This window comes from Marmota monax, unplaced genomic scaffold (assembly GCF_021218885.2).
Source record: "Marmota monax isolate L192 unplaced genomic scaffold, Marmota_monax_Labrador192_F-V1.1 WCK01_AAM20220418_F8-fsc00036, whole genome shotgun sequence".
Taxonomy (NCBI): domain Eukaryota; kingdom Metazoa; phylum Chordata; class Mammalia; order Rodentia; family Sciuridae; genus Marmota; species Marmota monax.
In genome coordinates, this window is record NW_026694491.1 from 7,736,282 (window position 1) to 7,757,027 (window position 20,746).

The window sequence follows — 20,746 nt, forward strand, 5'->3', positions numbered from 1 at the left end:
GAGTCAGAGGTCTATTCCCATAGTTCCTATTTCTTTTGCCTTAGAAGGGGTCTGGGAGAAGTCTTTCCATTTTTGAAGACCTTGTTCCATCAACTGGAAGGTGAAATTGGTACTTTCTCTGCAAGTGCTTAAGAACAGAGAAGTTAATTTTTGGACCTTTACTCAGTACTCACACCTACTTTCTTGAGTGATAGGGTGACTTCATCTCCCTTTGGGAGACTCTCATCTCACACTCTGAATTGCTGTGGCCTGAGTGGGGCTGGCATCGTTCTCCATCCAGTCTCAGGATGACACACGACTCAAGCTTGGTCAGTTAGGGATGCCCCTCTCTCTCTGTCTCTTTCCCTCTGTCTCTGCCACAATGTCGGGCTCAGAGATGGGTCTATTGACCCATTAGTGAGATACAAAGAGAACTTTTGATAGAGCCAGGGTTTCTCAGCTGGGAGAATATAAGCCTAGAATTGTTCAGGAACCTGCAGAAGAATGAAGGCCAAACAGCCCAGCAGAGCCACGTGAAGGAAGAAGGTGGGGTGAATATCAAGTTCTGGGACTTCCTTTGGGCCCAAGATCTACATGTGCCTAAATCAAACTTGGCAATCATTTCCATTTTTTTTTAAGCCATTTTGAGTTAAGTTTGTTTCCCTTACGACCAACTGGGTTCTGATTAATATGTTTATTTAATAATAAAAATAACAATTGAGTTCTTCTCAAGTGACAGACACTGTAAATCCTTGCCATGCATTTTCAGTCAGTTCTCCCATAAGTGAATTAAAGGAAACAGGTTCAGAAAGGTTAAGTCACATGCATGAGATCCCTCCAACAATAGTCGTAGATCCAGATGCAAACCCAGATATGTCTGATTCTAAAATTCCATCTCAACCAGCATGGTATCAGCTCAGCAGTGACCCGTGATCAAAGTCAGGCCCAACAGCTGGTGGACTGCACAGTGGGATCATTTGTTTTTTAACTGCTATTTACAGAGGGGTGCACTCAGGCTCACAAATGAGCACCTACTGAGCATGTGCAATATTAGGGGTCAAACTCTTCAACTTCAGTTTCCTTATCAGTGCCTCCTTTTGTTATCTTGTTTTGCTTTCTGAGTACCAGAACAAGGTTCAACAGAAGAATCCCACCTGACTTCTGTGTCTTCATTTTGCAGCCTAAGAGTGGGTGAAATGTCTGACACACACCCTACAAGTGCTTCAACCACAAAAGAGCAGAGCTGGGGTTCTATAAATCCAGAGTGGGCTTTCTTTCCATTAATAAAATGAAAATAAGGAGGTCTGTCATTTCGGCACTGTTCTTCTCTAGGGTAAGGTTTGCTTACATTTTATAGAACACAAGAGTTTTCTCTTGAAAATGAAAGAAAACAGGTAAGCATTAGCCTGGGAAATATGATTTTGAGTCTACCTCGGAGGTTTGTGCTGTACTCATAACATCCTGTTCTTCTCAACTGGTTGTGATGTGGTTGATAGCAGCCCCTGCCCAGGGTGTGAACAGCTGAGCTCAGTTTTCATAGAGATGTTGATGGTAAGAAGGAGGAAATGAGCCACTTCTCCCTGCCCCTTTGTCACTCTGACAGTTAAGGATGGGTACAGCCAGGTGCTTTGATAGTGCACTTTCTATTTTACCTAAAATTAGGTCTTTCATTCCTTTGGGATATTTAGTAAACTAAGATTTTACTGGGAACCCCAAAAGTATTAGTAAATAGAAAAACTACAAAAAAAAATTAAAAAGGAAAGAAAAGAAATCATGTGGTTATCAAAGGAGGAAGCTGCTGATCTGTTGAACCTTGCTCCTGTAGAGTCAGGGAAAGAAGAGTGGCTATTGGGGAAAGATGGGGGTTGTGGGGGGGAGGGGAAGCCTGATACTGAGAAAAAAGTAAGTATAAGTGAAGCCATTTACCTTCCTAGACAATGAGATTTCAGACTGCTGACCTACTCCCTAAATGGTTTTTTGGTACAATATGTTTATTTAAGCTTTTAAGTGGACTTGTGTCTAACTACATCTATTGCAAGGATGTAAATGTAATAAAGAATAACATCTCACTTCTGTGGTCAGGGAGCTGACCTACAATTAGCTCACAAGTAGAATAGGATTGACTTCTGCAGATCACATAAAAAAGACAACGTTTCCCTTCTGTCTTCTCTATCGAGTCACAGAGTCACTGCTTGGCCATCCAGGAGCTGGGCAAAACAGCAGGGTGTGTCTTTTGATGGTTTCTGTTAGAGAGCACAATGGATGTACAGTGATTGTGTTTCTCATCAGGTAGTTCCAAACCTTGCCTCATCACTGCAAGAAAGTGCTTTTTAAATGCTTTCTAAAAAAGTTCAAGGGAAGTTCAAGAAAATGCTTTAAGAAGAATAGAGAGATCTTTCGTCAAACTGATACCTACTGAATGGAAATACATCAGAACAAGGTCCGGCCATCTATAATTTTATGGAGGTGAATCTTATAATGAACTGGGGAGACACTGTTCTAGTCTTCCCTCACTGGGATAGATAAACTCATCAGATTATCAGCTTTCGCCACTCATTCATTGAAATCTGGAGACATGACTCCTGGGCAGGCCAGTTCTGTCTTCTGTTAGGGGCCCAGGTAGGAGGTAGAAGTTCAAGATTAGAAGAAAATGAGGGTAGTGAAATGACAGCTGATGCGAATAGTCACATGTCCATTGATTCATTCAATCATTTAATTAACTGCCATTAATTGAGCAAAAACCAATATTTGTCAAGCACGGTGCCAGGTGGTGGGAAACAAATTTACCTTAGGGACAGTCACAGTTCCATGGGCACATTAAAAAAAAAAAAAATCATACAGAGAGGGAATGATCAGCTCTCTCTGGATGGGAGGAGAAGATGTGATAGGAAATCATAGAACAGGTAACACCTGAACAAGGCGTTGAAGAATGAAAGGGAGATGATTTGCCTGGGAAATAGGCATAATCTTTGACTGAGGCAATAGCTTGAACAAGGACACAGAATGGCCTGGTGGGTCTAAACAAGTCTCTGCAATTTACTAGTACAGTGTGAGAGGAAAAAGTGGTGGGCTGTGATTTGGTGATTTGGCAGCATGCACACCATGCAGGGTCTTGGATGCCTGTTTTGATTTTAGGGGAAAGCACTTGGCACAACTCAGAGACCTGAACTCATAAACAGGGAGCAGAAGAAAACAGAGGTTGCTGTTAAAGACACAGGTGAGTAGGAGCAAACTCTGGCTTTCATTATGCCCATACCTTGGGATTGGGGTTGTAGGAGTTTACCTCTAAAATATGCTCCATATAATAATATGGCAACTCATGACTTTTAGGGAATTGCTTTGCTTTTTTCCTAAGCTGCAGAATATGCTTTAAAAAGAGAAAAGAGAAAAGAAAAGAAAACCACTTCGAGCTTCAATTTTAAAATGCCTTAATTTGAGAGACCATTAGTCATGAAGGTGTTTCCATAGCAAATGTGTGTGGGATGTCCTAGCTTTGTTGGCAATGGTTCAAGGGAATTTATATCATTAAATTGGGACAAGGCCTGGCATGATGGCTAGAAAATTCATGGCACTGTTCCCATAGCACGAGGCCTCCATTTAAGGGCAAGATAAAGGAAAGGCAAAGAGCAAGAGGAGAAATGCTGGAATGAAAACAAGTAACAAAGGAAAGATAAAAATGGAAATCACAGTTCAGTGTGAATAATAGGAATGCAAATGGTGCCACTAAAATAGGAAGGAACATTACTTTTCAAAAAGGCAAAGCAAAGGAAAATTGTAGTAGCAAAAGCATTTTGCATGGTAAAATTGTACACTGTGTATGCCTCTCAGAAGCAAAGCCACCTACTCTAATTTTTCCCAGCACGATGCCGTGATGCTGTGAACTTGGTGAGTCATTTTATGAAGATTTACTACAAAGCCCCAATCTGCATATTTTTTTTGTAATACATTTCGATTAAATCTTTCTTTCTTTTTTTTTTTTTTCCCCAGCAGTAGCCCAAACAGCCCATTTTATGGCCAAAATTTCTCATCTGGGCTGGGATGTAATGCACTTTAAAAAAAAAAAATCAGTAAGTTTATGAAATGATCCCTACGGCTTTTTATTGAGTTAAAAAATTTTGTGGGGAGAAGTGTCTATAGTATGCTAGCCTTTAAGGAAAAGTAATCTGAATATAAATTTGCTTACATTAAAAAAAATCACAGAAAATGTTTATTCATGGGAGAGTGAGGAAATGGAATGGAAGAGATAGAAGCTAGATGCATCTGAATATATTTTGTTTTTGTTTTTATTTCAAAAGCATATAAGTGTTTAATATGATTATAAAAAATTAATCATAAAATGAAGCAATTTTTTTAATTTGAAAGGAAAATGATATAAATAAAACCAAATCTCAAATGAGTGGCTTAATCTCATGCAGAAATTATTTCAAGTGACGCAGTCTATAGATATACCCTAAGAAAAATGGATAATTCACTGTTGGTGGGAATGTAAATTAGTATAGCTAGTATGGAAAACAGTTTGGAGGTTCCTCAAAACACTAGACATAGAAATACTATTTGATCCGGCAATCCCATTGCTGAGGTTATAGCCAAATGAAAGAAAATCAGCCTGTCAAAGAGATATTTGTATCCCCATGTCTATTATTATTCTTAGCAGCCAGAAAATGGAATCAGCCTAAATGATGTGGATGAAGGATAAAGAATATGGCATATGTACCCAATGGTGTATTACTCAGCCATAAAAAGAATGAAATCTTGTCATTTGTGACGACATGGTTAAAGCCTGGGGGACGTTATGTTAGTTGAAGTAGTCCAGCACAGAATGGCAAACATTCTTTGTTCTCATTCATATGTGGAAGCTTATCAGCAAATTGATTTCAAAGAAGCAAAGTGTAGAACTGAGGTTATCAAAGGTTGGGAAGGGTGGGGTGGTGGTGGGATAAGGAGAGATTGACTAATGGTACAAAATTATATCCATAGAAGACAAATTTTAAGTTCTAGTTTTCCGTAACACAGCAGGGTGACTATAGTTAGTGATAATTTATTATATATCCTAAAATAGAAGAGAGAATTTTAAATGTTAGCACCACAAGGAAGTGATAAATATCTAAGGTGATGGATATGCTAATTATCCTGATTTGAATATCACTTATTATTGAAATATCACACTGTACACCATAAAATGTACAATTAGTGTGTACAATTAAAAAGAAATCAAGCTGTTTTCTTAATATTATTGTTGGTGATAATATTGTGTTTGTTTACTTCCTTTCCTCCCTTTCATCATTTTTTTTCTTCCTTAAAGATAGAAAAATTTGGCCATCAATAAAATAGTACCTGCAATAAATTGAAACACATCAAGTATATTTAAACCTATAGAGATATTAAGACATGTGTGTAGGTGCATCTCAAAAGCCAAAGACCATTGGTCATCTTTGGAGGGTGTTGGATAAATAACTCACAAATTTGAGAACTAGCAAATGAAGGGAAAACATTGAAAATGTTGTTTTTTTTCTGTATATACTATATCACTGGGTAACCAAATAGAAAATAATTTGATTTGAATCAGAAAAATGAAGCAAAATTTGTGGATAATTAAAGGAATGTTAACAATGATTGAATAGTTAGCAATACTTTGTACTTACTGTTAATTATCTTTATTTTTGATAATTAATTGTGATGATATATAAGAAAATATTCTTATCTTTGAAATATGTATATGGGGGTGGTATACACTAAGCAATGTGATATCTTGAGTTTGCTTTAAAATAACTTAGTGATATTGAGGGGAGGGGTATTAGGTGAGGGTATATATAAAACAGAATTGACCAGAGGTTTATAATTATTGAAGGTGATGCATGGCATTTATGATCCTATTATTTCATTTTTTGCATATATTCGAATTTTTCACTTAAACAGCTTCAAATAGATTAATTGCTTTGCTCATCTTTCTGGCCCTATAACCTGATAATCCTGCTTTCCAGTGTATTTTTATGTTCATGTGGGCAAGTATTCAATAAATGTGTGGAGACCAGTGTTCTGTTGTTGTTGACAGAGTCTCTGTAGCATTATTCAATGTTCTCATTCTGGATGATTGGACCAGTAGAGAAATTGATTCTCAGCACTATTCAAGCCAGTTAGTAGGTAGGTAACTCCTTGTGGGCAGTCATGAACTTTCAGACATCTGTGGTCTGGAGTACTTTTTTGAATTACAGAAAGCGTTGCTTCTCAACCCAACTGCTCCCAAATTGGCATGATATAGCCTCGTGACTGATTTAATTAACTGCAGAGAGACTCAGTCATTAATTATTTTACCAGAAAGCAGTTGAGCTTATGATTACCTTTGTTTCTTTATCAGCCAAACTCATGTTTCAGTACATCGAGTTAGGTCACTTGGGGGTATTTGCTGTCATTCTGAAGGCTTTAATCTGTACAATCCTTCAATTATGATACGTTTTCTTATATGAATTCATTGGTAGCTCCTGCCAGGTTTATTTCTTCTGAAAGAATAATTCTCATCTCTGATCTCCTGAACTGATCCTGAATTGTCCTCCCCCCACTTATGATTGCTTTCCCCCTCTATTATTCTCTTCTAACTCCTGTGCAGTTTCTACACAGGAAATTGTGCTTTTAATTCTGTTTATTTAATTTCTTTTGTTTCTGCAGACAGAAAGAATTCTTCATTTTATTTCTGGTGGTTTCTTTAAAAAAGAGAGAGAGAGAATCATATTGTTTGTCACTTATTTCATGGATAAAATATCTTCCAATGTTTATCTCCCAGTGTCATTTCTTAAAAGTTTTCTTCTGCTCTCTGCATTATCTCTGTTTCTGTAGTTTTGTGTATTCATTGTTGTTGTTATTGCTACTATTTTTGTCTTTGCTTCTCATATTTGCTAATCCTTGGTTGGCTATTCACATCTAAGAATGATGCTCTAAATAGCTGTTGATTGCTGTGTGCATTGAGGCTGAGTCTTATTGACTGCTGAACTCCTTAGTAACCAGAGTAGACAGAGTTTTTTTTTTTTTTTTTTTTTTTATAACTGAGGGTCCCCAAGGGTGACATTTAAACATATTGAACGTCTTATATGGTCTAGGTGTCATTCAGTCAGAGGAGACATCCAGCCAGTCAGGATGCATTAACCATAAAGGGCTCATATAAGAATACTGTATATATAGGCTGAATTCAACCCTATAAGTAGGGTTTTCCTTTGGGCCTAATGGTTTCCTTAGAGAGGACTTTTTCAGACTCCTGTCTTGGTGAAATAGAAATAATAATCCTGCTGCTGAGGTTGGAGGGATCCCAGAATTTTAATGCAGTCTTTCATTGAATCTGCTCTGTTCCTTGTCCCTGAAACATAGAACTTTTGTGATTCAATGTTTTCAGAATCTTTTTTTCTGGTCTTCTTCAGGTAGGTATGAAGTAATCACCTAGTTATTGGTATGGGGAAAATTTTGGGGTTCTTATGCCTTTCTCATTTTCAGAGATGAAACTCCAATTGATTCCAATCATTCTGGGTTTCTTTTGTGTAAATTGTCTTGCTTCCTGTTGTCAGTCCCAAACTATTAAATCAGTTACCACTTATCCAACCACTTTCTTCTCTTTTTCTGTCCTGTGTCTTGGTCTCCATCTTTCTCTTTTTATTTTACAAACCTCATTTGCTATCATTTCTTTTCAAATTCTCTTTGCTCTTATTGGTTTCAAACATCTGTTTGTTTATGTATATGTATGTGAGCGTGCTATGTGCATGTTTAATTTCCTTTAAAGTTTTTAGCAGTATTCTAAAAGGAAATAAAATAAATCTGTAAAGCTAATCCATTATGTTTAACTAGAAGTTTTATTTTAAATTTGTAAGATCTTTCTTCAAACATAATTAGTTTTTGACTGCAGAGTTCATCAGCATTTGTATGTTCCCAGAAAGCAAAATGAGAGTGATAAGTATTTTCATTTTCCTCTGCCTGACCACCTTCAAATTTGGGATCATTTGAAATTTTAATTTCAAATCATAATAAAAATAATAACTTTTACTAGTATGCACCAATGATTTGAAATGATTTAAACTGAACAATACACATTTAATTGTTTTTCTCTTGCCATGATTTCTTAAATCCCATATCATTCTTTTTCTGGCTTCTTAGTTGGAGGATGTATAAATGCTTGTACTCATTTGAATTGATTCAGATTATAGGAGCTTGTCTGCAATGACTGTGGGGACAGAACAGGACAGCCTAGCAGGAGGAGATGGAGCCTCTCACTGTCCTCCAGGGTATCATCACTAGGTCCCTGTGATAGTGAATGGCCCCCTCTCTTGGGTCTCAGAGCTGGCACTAATGTGCTTTAGCCTGTGGGCAATCTCTGTTCTCTGGGCTGGATGACCAGGCAGTTGCTCAAAATGCACTGCACGGATTAATCTCGGAGACAACTGTTCCTTCACATCCTTCTGCCAGAAGTTCCCATAATCCCCGTCATCTCCACACTGCTTCTCTCCTCAGAGTTTTTCTGTTGTCTTATTTTGCCAAGAACTTGATGCTCTCTGTTCTGTATCTTTTATGATGATCTCAACATCTTTGTTGTTGACATCACGATTTCTTCTTTGCCAGAGCTGTCTGAATGTGTTTAATATATTCAGTCATGTCAGAATAATTGGGACGGGAGAGAAAGTGTGTTCAGTCTGCTGTTTGTTCCTATTTGTATACACACACTCTCACACACGCACAGTATAATGTTCCTGTTAACCAACTTGTCTACTATTGTTTACTGTTTCAAAAAGAAAATTGACTTAGTTTTTCCGTCTTTTGATCTTATCATTTAAAAAAAATGTTTATCTTTCATTTTGCTTAGTATGATCCAACCTGAAATCCTTTATAACAAGCCTCAAATAAAACAACAACAGAATCTTAACTCTGATATTCACTTATTGCATATACTCTGTCAGGTGTCAAAGAATGCATCTGTAAAGACATGGCCACATAAAAGAGCCGAAAACTTTTGATCAAAGAAAGTCAGGTTGTCCAAAACAGTTTTCTTCCTAGGGGGTGTTTTTATTTTATTTATTTTATTAATTTTTTTAGAACAGTTTTCTGTAAATATACTAATCTTAAAAGGTCTATGTTCCTTCAGGGAGACTGATACTTGTTCTTCCCATATTTTTCATTGGTGATCACCCCGTTATCTGCAACTTTATTACTAAATTTATTTTTTGGCACTTTTATCCGTATAGAGAATAATTGATATTTTTTTTTTTTTAGAAAATTAGGTTTTCTATAAAATAGATTATTTTTAAAGAAGTATAGCTGTGCTGTTTAAATGTTATAGGTTGGCTGTGAGGTGTCCCCCAAAAGCTCATGTGTGAGACAATGCAAGAGGTTTAGAGGAGAAGTGATCCCTGATGGGATTAACTGAGTGGTTACTGAAGGTGGGAAGGGTGTGGCTGGAGGAGGTGGGCATTGGGGGGAATCCCTTTTGGGTATATATTTTTTATCTGGAGAGTGGAGTCTCTCTCTCTCTTCTTTCTGATCACCATGTGAGATGCTTCCCTCTGCCACACTCTTCTGCCACAATGTTTTTCCTCACCTGAAGCCCTGAGGAATGGAGCTGCCCTCTATGGACTGAGACCTCTGAAACCGTGAGCCCTCAAATAAACTTTTCCTTCTCTAAAATTGTTCTTGTCAGGTCACAGCAGCAAAAAACCTGACTAAAACACTAAGGTTTGCTGTTTTCATTTATTGGTGTCAAATTATTGCTTTCGTGACAGAATCCCACCTCTGAAATTATAATGATAAACCTAGGAACATAAGTTAATTTATAGAATTTCATTTCAGACACTCTGTGGTAGGGTTAGCATGATTGCATTGTTTGAAATGAATGCATGCCATGAAGCCTGGTGCACTTAAATGACTTGCTTCTTTCTTTCAAGAAACCGATTTAAAAGTTTAGTATCATTGCTTCTACAAATTCAGAAAGACTGATCAGTGCATAAACAACATTTGGTTAAGCAGAAAGATCTTCACATGTTTAAAATGTTCACGAGTGGAGGTCTATTTAATGGGAGCAGGTTTACACTAGCATTCCACGACCTAACTGATTCCTGGGCTCTTGGCAAGATGTTTTTCCTTTAATGTACATGATTTATGTTATAGTACACATATGATTCATGCATACTTCTAGACTTGGCATGGAGCCTGTTTTGCTGTGTATATTATTGTCTTACCAGATCTCTCTGTTCCTGGGACCTACACCAAGTCTTATTTAGATTATAGGGAAAATAAGGGCATTTTGCTGCTGTTACAAAATAATCCTTGCAAGTGTTTCAGTGTTTACATGAGATAACAGTCCTACAGAAAGAAATGCCAGTTATATCTTCACAGCTGTGTGGCACCACCCCCAGCAGCCAGAGAAGGTGGAGTAGGTTTCATAGCTCTTTCCTCCTGCCACACTTTAAACCATGTGACTCAAGCTAAGATGACACCAAATTTCAGGAGATATAAATGTGTTCTTAGAACATGGAATGAACATATTAAATTTCTGTCTTGCTTTTGAAGAAATTTACACTTAAAATTTATTTTTTCAGTTGTCTTTTTTCTTAATCAACTATAGCTGAGTTTATGCTATTTGAGTATATAAAATAAATTAAGTTGATAAAATAAACCTTAAATAACCACAGAACATACATGAATGTCACCTTGGAAAAAAATTTTCCTTGCCAAAAACTAAGTATAATAATACAATATTAGTCCTTGAAAGAGTTCTAGTCTGTTCCACTTAGGCTTTTATGTTTAAACACTAAACACTTTTTCATATAATATCAATCTCACAAGTACAAGCAAAGTATCTTGGGTAATTGTGCTTTGTCTAAAAGCTGTTTGTCAAGTTGAATTAACAAAGAACAGATTTTTCTTTCTGTTTGCTATATAGCACTAGTGGAAGATTTGATTACTGTATACCATCATGACCTGCATAATGACACTTTTATCAGCTTTGGACTGTGTATATGATGGTGGTCCCATGGATTACATTGCCAAGTGACATCATAGTTGTACAAGTTTGTGCACTTTATGATGTGGCATGACAAAATTCCATAGCAACACATTTTTCAGAATGTGTCCCTGTCATGAAGCAATGAGTAGTTGAAAACTTTTGCCTTCAAGATTTTTTTAAGTCATGTTCATGTGTGTGTATGTATGTGGGAGAGAGACATAGCGAGAGAATTTTAAAAGCAAACTACTATCTCTATGCCTTTGGTAAATTAGCACTCCTAAAAAAAAAAAAAAAAAAAAAAAAAGAACAGGCACCTTACAACTTGTCTTGGAAAGGGGAGCACAGAATCAGGAAATCTGAGTTCTCCTTCCACCACTGATGTGCCTCTGGGTGTGATGTTGAAGAAACATTTTCTGGGACTTGGCTTCCTGATCTTAAAATGAGAGAGAATAGGATTTTATTACAAAACGGCTTCCCAACTCTCAAATTTCACAATTCTCTGAAATAAAATGAGTTTTCTTAGTTCACTGATCCTTACAAAATAAAATGATAATGTTTAGTAGTCATAACCATTGGAATGATTTGTTATATCATTTTCTTCTCCAGAAGAAAGGCATGCGAATTGTAGTTTGTCCTACAGGACTCAGTCTACATTGAGAAATAATTTTTTTTTTCTTCTCCATCAACTTAGCAAGCCTTATCATTTTGGAACGTATTTTCAGTCTTTTGGATATTGTAATCAAAATTGCAGTTACACCTGTTTACCAAAATCGACACATCATATAATAAAGATTTTAAAAATTATTTTCTCTGAGAGGAATAATATAGTTCGTACTCATATATATGAGTACGAACTATATTTTATTATATATATATATATATATATATATATATATATAAAATAAAATAGTATGTATATATAATATGCATATATATGCATATTATATATATAGTATGTATATATATACATACTATTTTATTATCTGTCTTTATATCAGACTGTAAAAAAAGAACAGGCACCTTACAACTGTCACAGGAAGTAAGTTCCAGGAAGCAGGGATCACTTCTGTTTAGTTCACATTTACATCCTTGAGTTTAACATGGAGGCCGCCTAGCTCCTAGAGTGTATTTACAGAAATTTAGTTGATGAGTCTGACTAGGGTGGTTCTATATCAGAGACCATATGTCATCATGGAATCATCCCAGAATTTTCCATAAAGAAAATATATGGCTCACATGAAGTCTATCTGAGTTCTTTGGTTTGTATTGCTGATGGGGCCACATTTTTAATTTTTTTATTTTCGAAGCTATTGATGTTCTCCTTTTGGAGGAGAATGGAGATGGCATTGATCTGGCATGATCAATTTTTCACAACCCCTAGGTGTGAGAGAGTTTTTAGATGTTTCCTGTTTGGGCTTTGATCTGTAGAGAAAGGCTATTTATAAACCAGACTTCAGCAGCAACCTTGTGAGGTCTCCTTTGTCCCTTTCATGTGAACTTCGATGACTTCATATTAGTCCCTAACCTCCATTTACTGAAGTACTTGGCCGAGCCATCTGACTCATCACCCTGTACAAGGACAGTGTGACTCACACCAATAAGCCGGAAGCAGGCCTGAATTGAGGCAAGGCCAGAGTCAGGACACAACTAATAGATGCTGGAAGTGTTGACGGAAACCACTCTTGCAGAGGAACAATGCGGGCTGAGCTTCAGTTGCCGGCTATGACATCATGACCGAGAGGTGAGCACTCCCTTGCATCAGATATTTTAATTGTTTGCTTTATAATTTTCTTTCAAAAATCCTGTTAACTGCTCATGCTTAGATGCTAGCAGTTCAATGATACTTGTTTGAAGAATTCTGCCAGGATTAGGGTTATAATCTCAAATCCCCTTCCTTGCATTCTTTCTTAGTCCCTCCCTCCCTCCCTCCCTCCCTCCCTCCCTCTTTCTCTCTCTTCCTCCCTCCCTTTTTTCTTGCCTCCCTTCTTGCTTCTTTCTTTCCATCAGGGTGTCACAGTGAACGAGCTTGAGTTTGAGTCAGGCAGTTAGTTATTATCTAGAATCTTGATTGACTTGGCCATTTTCTTCTGAATCACTTTAACCTCTCTGAGGCTCGGTTTCCTACCTGTTAAAAGGCAGATAATACATCGCAGTGTTGTAGGGAGGCTTAAGTAATATCTTATGGATAGCTACTATTTATTAAACACCAAATAGATGCATTATCTAAAGTAGTCTTCACAGTAACTTTTCAAGAAAAGTGTGTGGTACATGGTGGGTGACATAAATAACAAGGTGGGGATCATCATACCTTTCACCTCCACAGTTGCTGCTACCAAAGTGAAACATGTCAGTCACTCACATAGTCATTCAACATGCATTCCTTGAGAAACTTCTATGTACCAGGTAATGTAGATTACTCAAGGGAAAAATGAAAGGCCAAGAATAAGGAAAAATTACTAACTTTGAAGGGTTATAATTAGCAGAGATTAGAAATAAACACAATCAAAACTGTGAAGAGTCCTGTGAGAATAAGAAATGCAGACTGGGTGTGGTAGGATGGGCCCTGGATTCCAATTTGGGAAGTTGAAAGAGGGTTCCCTGCAGGAAAAATCACACATTCACACTGAAAAAGGAAGGATAAATAAATGGGAATTAGAGGTTAGAGTGTGTTCTAGAGAACTGTATTTGCAAAAAGGTATTGGGTTGAGAGGGGCTTTGACTCAGGAGAGAAATCAAAAGTAGTTCTTTCTGGAATTTGAAGCGGTGAATGATGAGAGTAGAAGCTAGTGATACGCAGGACTTCCTGGTCACAGGAGGGTTAGGGACTCATCTCAGGGATGCCCTGTAGCTGTTACTGAGTTCTCAGTCTCTGTCCCTTATCTTAGTTCGGGGACAAGAGCCCTACTGTGCTGCTGACCACCTGAACCTCTGATATGAGTGGGCAGAGGGTGATGTGGCTAACCCCACCCTTGTGTAATCTCTTGCCTGTGTTCTTGGTTCTGAGAGACAAAGGCGTCTCTTGCTAGTTACGGGGCTGGATGTTGTGGCTCAGTTGGCTCTCTCTATCGTCCCTACCCTAATCTTGAGAAGTACTGAGCTATGGCTCCACGAGGTTCTCATTCAGGCTCCTTGTAGCCAGCACTGTACAGTCAGGAGTGCCCTCAGAGCAAGCTTCAGAATCTGTCAGCTCTCACACCACATGGCCTTCGGGAATCTCCATGCCATTAGAAAACCTGAGCAAGCCAGACTCTGTGACGTGATAGCCTAATTACCATTTCCCTTTTTTTTGGGAGTGGAGAGAGAAATGACATATAGATCAATGAGTGAGGTGGAAGACTGATTCATTTATTGACTCACAGAGAGTTTTTCCTTGAGCCAGTGCAACAGAAAGGACCATCCTTGTAGCTGGGTCTGCCCTGGAGTGTTGAGAAGTCTGAACTGTGCCCAAGGCTCAGAGACAGAAAAACAAAGAGGATGTTTAGCAACACGTCCCTCCATGCTCACCTTGCTCTTGTGCAGGCAGTCCAGAGATAATTAACTCTGAGGAAGGTGACCCTATATTCATTGTCCATGTGCAGACATTTTGAGAGTGAAAGGGGCTGCTTTTAATTGGTATATTGGGATGCCAGGCATAAACGGGGAATATTGTAGGCCAACCAGACATATGGTTGTCCTAACCACATGATTACCTAGTAGTCATTGGCCTGATGACTACTCCCTAGTTGGTGCTCTCTGTGCTTAAGGAGAGATCCTAGGGCCAAGATGTTTCTGGATCTTTTTTCTGCATCTATTTTTTTTTCTACATTCTCAAAGGCAGTTTTTGGAACATTCTTCATTTTTTTGAGATCCTTATGTTTCTGAGAGGTCAGTGTTAGCCAATTTAATCCAAGACAACTGATTTCTATTCAAAGCAGAGGAAGGGAGTGGTTAAAATGGACAGTTTGAAGGGAAGATAATTTCGAAAAGGACAACTTCAGCTGTATCTTCAGGCTCCTTATAATCCTTTGGTAATTAGAATGTGCAGGCTGAGACATCAATTTTAAAATCATCTTACCCATAAATCATCTATCACACATTATTAGCTCGGATGACACAAGTCTACATGAGTGGGGATCATTATTTTTGTTATTATTGTTTGTCCAGAGGGGTGACAAGGAAAAATATACATCACACTCACCTGCCAGACAAGAGTTAAGCAGGTGCTTTTTTGATTTATAAGGTGTTTCCTTCTAAACATATTTCTTAGTAAAACAATTTTTAAAATGTCATTTTCCCATGAAGCCAACACCATCACTGATGTAGTATTTTCCTGCACCTCAAATTAAGCAGGCCGTGGGAGAATTTGGTGACCAAGTGTCACTGTCACTTAGCATTTCTCTCTCCATTACAGTGTAATATAATATAGTGTAGTATCGTATCGTATCATATCATATCATAACATTTTTAGCATTCTGTAGCAGAGACTCTCAGTTTAGGGTGGTTTTGCTCTCAGTGGACTTTGATCATGTTCCACACGGTTTTGCTCGCTCCCACAGGGGTGGGTGCTATTTGCATCTAGTTCTTAGGAGCCAGTGATATTGCTAAACATATTAGAAAGACACAGGACAGCTCCCCTCGCAAACAAATTAGTTACCTGGACATAAATGTCAATAATGCTGAACTTGAGAAACTCCTCTGTAACATCTTAATCCTTAATTTATTCATCCAACCATTATTTACTGAGACCCCACTATGTCCCAGTCGTTAGAAAGCTGAGGATATTGGGGTGAACAAAACTGGAGAAAAAGTTTTCACTTTTGTTTTTCTTTGGATTCTAATAGGAGGAGCAGGTAAGAAAGAAGATAAATAACTAAAATATTGAGCATATCAGAAAGTTATGTGTAGAAGGCAAAATAAAAAATATAGCTGAGCAGTGGGGAGGGAATGTCAGTAGAGAACAGTGAGATTGAAGGCTGAGGTCACTAGCCAAGGTAAGTGCATTTCTCACTGATTGCAGATGAAGGATCTGAGTGAAGGACTGAGAGATAAGGCTAGGACTCCAGGTTGGAAGTTTCTGACTCTTTGGTGATCGAAAATGTTATTTCCACTAGGCTGTTTTATATATTATTGCCAAAAGCCAGGGTTGTCCTTGCTTCCTTTTGATGAATTTCCTCTTTCTTAACTCACTGATAACCACCTCCAGCCCTACCCAAAGCCTTCATTTCTAGCATCTATGCTTTTGTTGCTCAGAACATTTCTGGACTGTATCCTCGTCCTAGACTCATTACCATCATTAAATGCACTCAACTCAATGCTCTCTTCTGTTGAAACAAGAAAAACAAAATAGAGCTGGGGATGTAGCTCAATGGTAGAGCACAACCCAGCATGTTGTGGCTCTGGATTCTATCTCCATCCCTGAAAAAAAAAAAAAGACAACAATAACAACAACAACAAAACATAAAAATGAAAAGAAAAAGTCCCAAAGCCCCAATCTTAACCCTAAATGCTGCTCTGGCCTCATTTCTCCTTCCTTTCATAGGTAAGTATAAAAAGATGCTCCAACACATCGCATGAAAAAATGCTCAACATCTCTAGCAATTAGAGAACTGCAAATTAAAACTACACTGAGATTTCATCTCACTCCAGTCAGAGTGGCAATTATCAAGGATATAAGCAACAATAAATGTTGGTGAGGATGTGGGGAAAAGGCACACTCATACATTGCTGGTGGGACTGCAAATTGGTGCAACCACTATGGAGAACAGTATGGAGATTCCTCAGAAAACTTGGAATGAAACCACCATTTGACCCAGTCATCCCACTCCATGGCCTATACCCAAAGGACGTAAAATCAGCATACTATAGTGATGTAGCCACATCAATGTTTATAGCAGCGTAATTCACAATAGCTAAACTATGGAACCAACCTAGGTGCCCTTCAACAGATGAATGGATAAAGAAAATGTGGCATATATACACAATGGAATATTGCTTAACCTTAAAGAAGAATGAAGTTATGGCATTTGCTGGTAAATGAACGGAATTGGAGAATATTATGCTAAGTGAAATAAGTCAATCCCAAAAAACAAAACGCAGAATGTTTTCTCTGATATGCAGACGCTAACAGTAAGGAAGGCGGTAGGGAAAAATAGAAGTATTTGGATTAGACAAATGGGAATGAGGAGAAGGGAGGGGAAATGGGAACAGGTAATGTAGTAGAATGAATTGTACCTTGCTATCCTATGTGTGCATATGATCACACGACCAATGTAATTCTACATCATGTACAATCAGAAGAATGAGTTATACTCTATGATTGTATATGTCAAAATACATCCTACTGTCCTGTATAACCAGTAAGGACTAATAAAAAAGAAATATTCTCCATATGTGCTTTCTCCATTCTTTACATTCCCCAATTGACTTGTAACGTCCGTTGAGGTCACCAAGGACCCCATGAACTCCACCTGTGCAGGCTGTTTAATCGGTGGCTCTTTCTTCCTAGGTCCCTGGCCACAGCGATTTCTGCCCAGGCCCATTCTCTATTTGTATCTCACCTGCTTCCTCTCCCTTGACTTCCATCTCGTAGCTCTCTGGGGTTTCTGTCTTCCTCTGACTTCTCCTTCCAGGGAACCTTCATGGGTTCCTCTATCATTCCTTGACTCACAGGTGTCCCCCAGCATCCTGTCCTCTGCTTTCTTTTCTCATCAACTGCGGCTTGTACAAAAGTTTTGTTTAGAGAAATCCGAAGCCCTGTGACATAGTTTGTCATTTGCCTAGACACGGGTGTGATGTGTGAGCATGAGGACCATCTCTGAGGGGAATGCAGCAAAGTATCCACTATTTTCTCCCTTTACAGCTCAGGACCCTGCTCAGGGTCCACAATGCTACCCTCAGCTGGATGCTTGCCAGAGCACAGCAAGAGGATGGTAAGAGCTCTCTAATGGGTCTCTGTCGTCCCAATTGTAGCTCCTTCCTTTGCTCTTGAACCTGGTCATGACCCAGATTCCACCCCTTCATCTTTCATGACACAGCCCCCCTCCACTCATGTTTTCATGCTACTGCTCAGTTCCCTATCTGCCTGCACTTCCTCCCCTCCCCACCCCTGCTCCACACAGTTGACCTTGGGAAGTCCTTCTCATTCTGCAAGGCTTACCTCAAACATCACTTTTGTGTCCCTTTCTAGATTTCTAGAAAAAAATTTTTATCTCATATATATACTCCCATGCCACCCACATCCAATTAGGTTGTACATTCCTTTAGGGCATATAGAGGAAGACTCAAGAGCAAAGTTTCTGTCCCCAAGAAAGCTGATCCATGAAGCAAGTATTCACTGTTTTCTCATTTTATAGCTTCCATGATGCTCCAAAATCCAAATTTTAAAATGTCTGATACTAACTTGCTGTGTGACTCTGTATGTTTCACTTAATGTCTCTGAGCTATAATTTTATCAAACCATATTCTGGCAAATAATATTCTCATTCTAACTCAAAGAAATATATAAAATTCTTTGAGTGTTTGGCAAAAAGATGCCATAAACCAAAGACAAAATACATGATCATTCACTGAAGATTCTATGTAACATTTTTTATTGTCAGACATTTTGTTCAGATCCCAACAAAGTGTAACTGTTTCCAAAGAAAAATGTGACCTCTATGTATCTTTAAAATTTGAAGCCACTCATAACATAACAAAACTTTGCCACATAATTTTTTTTTCTTGTGCGTGAGATAGTCACTCATCTTTTTCTTCCCTTTGTTCCTAATTTTTTAAAAAAAAACTGAAGATTTGCCTTTTACTTCCTTTCCCTTTCTTTCCCCCCTAAAGGGAAAGCATTTCATGTCAGAGGCAGAAGTAGATAAAATTATGTGCTAGATCTTGATCTAAATTTCTCTTAAATCACCAGCAGCACTGTCACAGCCTGAAGAAAAGAAAGTGAAGCAATGATGACGGAGGAGTTTGAAGAAAAAAAGATGTAAAGACGAATGCTGGCTAACTTCATTTACTTCATTGTTCTAAATTTTAGGACTCAAATTAATTTCTAGAATATTTTGGTGAAATGGGAAAATGTAAATGTGTGCCAGTGAATAATTGTAAAAGAAAATAACACAAGGGGTGGAATTTTCTATCAGAATCTCACAAAAGTGGGCACTTTTGTTTCCTAGGGAAAACATCCATGAAACTAGCTTCATCCATGGAGAGAGAGAGAGAGAGAGAGAGAGAGAGAGAGAGAGAGAGAGAGAGAGAAAGAGAGAGAGAGAGAGAATATAGATTTACTGATTGCATACCTGTGCTATGTGTTCATCTAACTTACTTCATTTAATAGTTTAGTTCAATAGCTCTATGAAGCTTATTTTTTGTGCAAAACCAGCTAGAGTTCACTGCAGTTAGTGGTAAGTAGAGTCAAATGAGGAACCTATGGTTTTCTGGCTTCAACACCATACCACATTGATGTCTTATCATATAGAAAATAAGTGTCATGGCCTTATGCAATTTATAATCCAGAAAAGAAATCCAAATGTCTCTGTAAGATGCAGAGGTGGTGCCACATATTTTCCTTTAAATACTATAAAATAACTCCATGTATACAGTTATGAACAGTCAGCCACACTGTTGGGAGGACATTGTTTTGTTTCCCCTGGGCGGTGATGTAAAAATGGAGATGCTACTTTGCTAACTTTTTTTTTTTTTCCAGCAGACAGTGTAACATGTCACACGGATTCAACCTCTTCACTCGCTGTGCAAATTTGGTAAGATATTTTATTTATCTTAGGCTCAGTTTCCATTTGCAAATATGAGACAATGATCTTTTCCTTGTAGGCCTGCTCTAAGAACTTAAGAGTTACTTGGATTGTGCGTAGTCCTCAAAAAAAGGGTGGTTGTGATGGTTTGTGGCAGTCATTATTGACATGTATTTCCATGCATTTGGAGAACTTTGATGGGAGATCTGACTGTGACCCTTAATGGGGCTTCTTCTATATTCACTGACCAATGTTGCTTGTTATGGTTTGGATCTAGAAGTGTCCCCCAAAAGCTATGTGCTAGGAAACAGATCCGTGTTCAGAGGTGAAAAGATTGGGGAATGAGGCCTATAACTTCATCAGTGGATTAATCAACTTGATGGATTAGTGATTTGAATGAACTACAGGGTGATAACTGTAGGCAGGTGGGAATGGAAAGAAATAGGTCACTGGGGGCGTGCCTTTAGGCACTATATCTTGTCCCTGGCTCTGCATGCTCTCTCTCTCTCTCTCTCACTCTCTTTCTCTCTCTCCTTCCTGAGTGCCATGAACTGAGCAGTTTTTGGCCTCTACCACCCACTTCCACCATGATGTTCTGCCTCACCTCAAACCCAGAACAATGAAGATGACTGACCAAGGGCTGAATCTCTGAAACAGTAAGCCAAAATGATATTTTTCCTTTTCTAAATTGATCTTTTGTTGTTGTTGTTGGTACTGGAAATTAAATTCAGGGGTGTTCAACCACTAAGCCACATTCCTATCCCTATTTTGTATTTTACTTAGAGACAGGGTCTCAATGAGTTGTTTAGAGCCTCACTTTTGCTAAGGCTGGCTTTGAATTTGTAATCCTCCTGCCTCAGCCTTCTGAGTTGCTGAGATTACAGGTGTGCACCATGGTGCCTGAACTAAGATGTTCTTGTCAGGTATTTTGGTCACAGTAATGTAAAGCTGACTAACAGAGTGCTGGGCCGCATGATGTGTGCACCAAAGTGCTAAGTAATTGGGTATGTATAGAACAGATAGCAGGGAGGGGAGATAATGGAAAGAAGGAACCAAGAGTTCTTCTAAAAGAACA

The 20,746-nt window shown here is 38.3% G+C and overlaps 1 long non-coding RNA gene across 3 annotated transcripts in view; it reads left to right on the forward strand.

Moving 5' to 3' along the window:
• Nucleotides 1-20,746, forward strand: part of LOC124075775 (uncharacterized) — an 81,492-nt gene that overhangs the window by 45,516 nt on the left and 15,230 nt on the right. For all 3 annotated transcript variants that reach the window (XR_009224468.1, XR_006846155.2, XR_006846156.2), the window contains 4 exons: nucleotides 3,115-3,196; nucleotides 12,469-12,692; nucleotides 19,626-19,680; nucleotides 20,214-20,327. This is a non-coding gene — a long non-coding RNA (uncharacterized LOC124075775). The remainder of the gene's footprint in view (nucleotides 1-3,114; nucleotides 3,197-12,468; nucleotides 12,693-19,625; nucleotides 19,681-20,213; nucleotides 20,328-20,746) is intronic.